Below are 6,275 nucleotides of genomic sequence, written 5' to 3'. Positions count from 1 at the left end.
TGCTACAAGTGCGGGAGATCAGAGCATATGTCTTGGAATTGCCCCTACAGAGAAGGCCTGGATGCAACTGAATTCGATTCTCATACCCGAGGTAATTATAAACTAGCAGTTGAATTTCTAACTTCCCTGCATATCATTGATATGTGATATTCATTCGTGATGCATGACAATGTTTATAATCGTAAAGTCCAAGTCGACGATTAGTCGAGGACCATTAGTTGCTGAGACGGAGCGATATTTAGTTAAGTTAGAGGAGTAGCTAGGCTCTTGAAGGTTAGGAATAAGAGTGACACAGCAGAAGCGAGTTGGATTATATCTAAGGGATCGGAAGTGTTGAGAACTGTACGGAGTTATTGTTCGAAACCCTATAAAAGTGAACTGCGAGAAAAGAGAATAGAGCAGATTCAACATTTAGTTGCTCATCGTTTGAGGGGCGAGTGAAGACGAGACCAAATCCCTATACGAGAGATTTTTCAAGACAATTTTCGAAGGAACAACAACAACAATCACCAAGGGAGGAGGTATGGAAAGCAACCTTAGAATGAAATGACTTGTAGGCGGTGTGGAAGCTACCATCCGGGAACTCCGTGTCGAGCTGGATTGGGACCTTGCTATAGTTGTGGAGGAGCCGGACACATGTCCTGGAATTGTCCTGAGAAGGTTAACCAGAATATTGCCAAGAGCCAACAACAAGGTCGTGTGTTCACTATGACGACGGGGATACCGCTAGATCCGACGGTTTGGGAAGAGGTAAGTGAAAGATCGGTAACAACGTGTTAAAAGTACGATTAAGTTGGTATTTGGTTTGGCTATCATAGATAGAAATCTAGTGAATGTCAGTCATGCTAAGTTGTGGTTTAGTACTTGAGGAAATAAGTGATAGGACTAGTACTAGACGAGAAATTAGAGTGGCGCATCGGAAGCTTGCTAAAGCGTTAGCATAGTATGGTAATAATAAGGAATAGTAGGGTATGATTAGAAATGCTTTATATTTTGAGTACTTAAACGGTTAGTGAACTAATGCAGATAATAATTCTAGATAATTGGGATAAATTATGGCTATGAACTTTGATGGTTCTGAAATGGATGAGGAAATGATCGTTGATGCGTAATTGGATTTAGATGATGAGTGAGTGCAAGTCGTCGTATTTGAGAGATGAGTACTATGATATTTGGTCATGGTGGCCTTGGATTTAGATTGAGATTTATAATGATTGGTTTTGAAAGATGAATTTGAAAAACCATTAAATTGAAATGCTGATGTTGTACTGAGATTGGTTTGAGGGAACCCGTGATGGGTGGAAAACTCCAGTTTTTAGGGGAGGTGCTGTCAAAATTTCCTAAGAATTTGAAAGAGTGTTGGTTATGGTTTTGAAAATAATTTTTGATTTGAGTAACTTTAACAAAAGAGATGTGTTTTGAATGCTTTTATAAATTATTAAAGAAAATCAGATTCTTATGATTTGGTTAACTTGTTATTTCAAACTCATTTGACTTTTAAAAACAAAGAGAGTTTTGATTAATTAGTAAAAGACTTTAAAACAGAAAATTATATAGAAATTTGAGGGTTTGGGAATAAGAAAGTAAGTCTAAAGGTTACTGATGAGCAGATAATTTATACGCTTTTTGGCATTGTTTTTAGTATGTTTTTAGTAGGATCTAGTTACTTTTAGGGATGTTTTCATTAGTTTTTATGTTAAATTCACATTTCTGGACTTTACTATGAGTTTGTGTGTTTTTCTGTGATTTCAGGTATTTTCTGGCTGAAATTGAGGGACTTGAGCAGAAATCAGATTCAGAGGTTGAAGAAGGACTGCTGATGCTGTTGGATTCTGACCTCCCTGCACTCAAAGTGGATTTTCTGGAGCTACAGAACTCGAAATGGCGCGCTTCCAATTGCGTTGGAAAGTAGACATCCAGGGCTTTCCATCAATGTATAATAATCCATACTTTTCCCAAGTTTAGATGACGCAAACTGGCGTTCAACTCCAGCTCTCTGCCCAATTCTGGCGTCCAGCGCCAGAAACAAGCTGCAAAGTGGAGTTCAACGCCCAAACTGGCACCAAAACTAGCGTTCAACTCCAGGAATGACCTCTACACGTGTAACACTAAAGCTCAGCTCAAGCACACACCAAGTGGGCCCCAGAAGTGGATTTATGCATCAATTACTTACTTCTGTAAATCCTAGTAGCTAGTTTATTATAAATAGAACTTTTTACTATTGTATTAGACATCCTGGATTGTATTTTGATCCTGTGATCACGTTTTGGGGGCTGGCCTCTCGGCCATGCCTGGACCTTTCACTTATGTATTTTCAACGGTAGAGTTTCTACACTCCATAGATTAAGGTGTGGAGCTTTGCTGTTCCTCAAAGATTAATGCAAAGTACTACTGTTTTCTATTCAATTCATCTTATTTCGCTTCTAAGATATTCATTCGCACTTCAACCTGAATGTGATGAACGTGACAATCATCATCATTCCCTATGAACGCGTGCCTGACAACCACTTCCGTTCTACATTATAATTGAATGAGTATCTCTTAGATCTCTTAATCGGAATCTTCGTGGTGTAAGCTAGAATGATGGCGGCATTTAAGAGAATCCGGAAGGTCTAAACCTTGTCTGTGGTATTCCGAGTAGGATTCAATGATTGAATGACTGTGACGAGCTTCAAACTCGCGAGTGCTGGGCGTTAGTGACAGACGCAAAAGGATAGTAAATCCTATTCCAGCATGATCGAGAACCGACAGATGAATAGCCGTGCCGTGACAGGGTGCGTTGATCATTTTCACTGAGAGGATAAGGTGAAACCATTGACAAGGGTGATGCCTCCAGACGATTAGTCGTGCCGTGACAGGGCATTTGGATCATTTTCCCGAGAGAAGACCGAAAGTAGCCATTGACAATGGTGATGTATCACATAAAGCCATCCATGGAAAGGAGTAAGACTGATTGGATGAAGATAGCAGGAAAGTAGAGGTTCAGAGGAACGAAAGAATCTCTATTCGCTTATCTGAAATTCTCACCAGTGATTTACATAAGTATTTCTATCCCTATTTTATTAATTATTTTCGAAAACCACATTACTATTTTATATCCACCTGACTGAGATTTACAAGGTGACCATAGCTTGCTTCATACCAACAATCTCCGTGGGATTCGACCCTTACTCACGTAAGGTATTACTTGGACGACCCAGTGCACTTGCTGGTTAGTTGTGCGAAGTTGTGAACCATGGTATCGGCATCATGTTTTTTTGGCGCCATTACCAGGGAAAGAAAGAGCGATGAATTCTACATAATCAAAGTGTAATAACAATTTCTGTGCACCAGTTACGCTTGGAGTTGAGCTGTGATTAGTGGTAATTGGCTTGACAGAGAGAGAGGATAGTGATGGGGTATGATTAAGGTATGGTGATGATTTTTGGTTGATTATAGTGATGTGGGATGACGACTATGATTAATGATGATGGTGATATCATTGATGATATGATTTGAGATTTAATAAGATGTGAGTTGATAAGATGACGAAAGTAACGAACGAGGCTGTTGGTCGGAGTTGGACGAATGATCGAGACCCTCGGAGATAAAAGAATCAGAGCGCGGCAATAGAAGTGCGCAGAGTAAAAAGACCTTGGAACTACTATACGTTGGATATAAAGGCAGACTACGCTCACATACTCGTGGTGGCAGATGGAATTTTCGAGGGCGAAAATTTCAGTTAGGGAGTAGAATGTAAAAGCCGGTCAAACCGTAATTAATTAAATAATAAATTAAACAGAGCGAATATGGTTATAAAATCTAGCAATTGGAATTTGATAATTTAAATATGATATTTGGACCCAGTGGATTTTTCTGAGTCAGAAAACATAGTTTTCTGCGTAAAAACGCACACTGAAATTTTGACCGGCAGTACCGGCTGAGATCTGTCTGGTACTGTAGTTGAGAAAATTAATTATAAGTGAATAAGGCCAAGAAATTAGGAGTTATAATTAGGGAAGATAGAAATTTTTAAAATGCGATTTAAAACTCTAATATTAAAGATTTTGGCCAAAAATTAGGCCAACGGACTAAAATAAGTGAACCAGGCCCAAGTGGGCCCAAGACCCAACATATATAAATATTATTTATGAGCATTTCAGCTCATTTTATCCTAAAGAAAGGGTGTGGGCGCTGAAATGGGAGAGAGGTGAGAGGTGAGGGTTCCAACTTCAATTTCAATCTTCAAATCACCATAACTTTCTCTCCAGAACTCTGATTGACAAGCCATTTGCGGCCACACGTCACTCTTCTCATCCTCTAAAATTCTATCTAAGCTTTTTTGGTGAGTATTCCATTCATCTGTGCCCAGTTTTCGAAATTCTCCACTGTTACGTGTTTTTGGGTAGTTAGTGTTAAAATCTTGTGATTTTGGTTGTCTAGGGATACTCTAACATGGATTCTAAGTGGGTTCTATCCTTATTTCATATGGGCTAAGGTAAGAAGTACTCAAACCCTTGTGATTTATCAATTTCATGAACCCTAGGTTGATTATAAGTGTGAAAATTGATTATGTTAGAGTATTATATTTTGGTGCACAATTGGAAGATTGATATTGCTTGAGGAGCTTTGGTGAGGCTTGGAGCTAAGGATTGGTGGAGACTCTCAAGAAGAAGTTCAATTATTTTGGCTACAAGAAGTACGGTTTAAGTTTCATTTAAGTACCGTGTGGTGTGATGAGAATTCCTAGGCTAGATGCCCCTAGGATTAAGTTTGGATTATGTGAATGGTTGGTACTAATATGTATAGTTGTTATGTAATGAAAATTGATTATTGAGTTGAGAATTGTGTGAATTTGTATGTTTGGTGTGTTGAGAATTTGATGAATTGAATAATGAATATTGGTTTGTGAAATATGCATTTAAATTGTGAATTTGGGCCGGAGGCTGTGAAATTTGGGCCGGAGGCCGGAAAGAGGTAAGGAAGGTAAGTTGATATGTGTATTGTGTGATGATATAAGATATTGGATGGATTTTAGATATTGAAAGTGTGAATAATTGGTTTGGTTATTGAATAATTAGGTTTGAGGAATTGAGGTGTGGAATTTGATAGTTTTGTGTAAAATTGTGTAGAGAAGGTAGGTTTGGTTTGTTTGAGTGTAATTTTGTGAATGTGGTTGGGTTATGGTCATTTGGATGAGTGAAAATGAATTTGGCTTGTGAACATTAGAAAAATTGGTGATTTCTATTTTTTTGGGTAAAAACAGATTTTTTGACCAACTTTGGCAGTCCGTAACTCGGCCCACGGAGTTTGGAATTCTTCAAAATTGGATTTTCATGAAATTTTATTCAACGATCTTTCCAACGGTTCAAAAATGGTTGAAAAAGGAATTTTGTAGGAGAAGTTATGTGTGTTGGAAGTTTGGAGTTTGAAAATGTAATTCTGCAGCTTTTTAACTTAGTAAAATTTTTGGCAGATCGTACTCCCACGCATACGCGTGGCCGACGTGCACGCGTCACTTTCAAATTTCCACTCCCCCATGCGTACGCCTAGCCGACACGTACGCGTCGATGTAATGCTTCAAGTGCCCAGCCAAAGTTCTCGAGAGTTGTGCGGGTATTGTGCTGGTTTTGTGCGAGGGGCACAAAACGTACCCACGCGTACGCGTGGCTGACGCACTGGCGTCACTTTACTTTTCTCCCATCCATGCGTAAGCGTGGGCGATGCGTACGCATCACGGTAACTTTTCTGCTTTCCACGCATGCGCATGGGCGACGCGCATGCGTGACCCCGTTTTCACCTCAAAGCTGATTTTGAGTTTTCAGGCCAAATTTCAGACTTCTAAGTCTTCATTCTCACCCTTTATGTCCTGAATATTTATAGTATGCCTAGCGATGGGAAGAGGCTAGGAGATGTGGTAACTTGTGGACGAAGTAAGCGGAGAATTAATGATGATTATGATTAATGATGACTGTATGAGTTACTGAAGGTGATGATGGAAGTGCGGTGTATGCCGTGAGCCAAATGGCTATATTTAATAATGATTATTGGCTAGTTATGGGTTATGTTTTGAGCCAGATGGCTATGATAAATATTGATTTATGGCTGAAAATGAAAATATGACTTTGAATGATTGTTTTATCTTGAGCTCTCTTTCTCAGATGTGCGACCCCAGAGAGATGAAGGAAGGTGAGGATCCCCTATCTTATTCCTCCTGGTATTGTAAAATCGCCCCTAGCGAGATGGTGGGAGGTTAGGATCCCCTCAATGGTTCCTCCTAGGCATATGAGAACGTA

Source organism: Arachis hypogaea, chromosome 14 (assembly GCF_003086295.3).
Source record: "Arachis hypogaea cultivar Tifrunner chromosome 14, arahy.Tifrunner.gnm2.J5K5, whole genome shotgun sequence".
In the NCBI taxonomy this organism is placed as follows: domain Eukaryota; kingdom Viridiplantae; phylum Streptophyta; class Magnoliopsida; order Fabales; family Fabaceae; genus Arachis; species Arachis hypogaea.
This window is presented reverse-complemented; position numbering follows the sequence as displayed.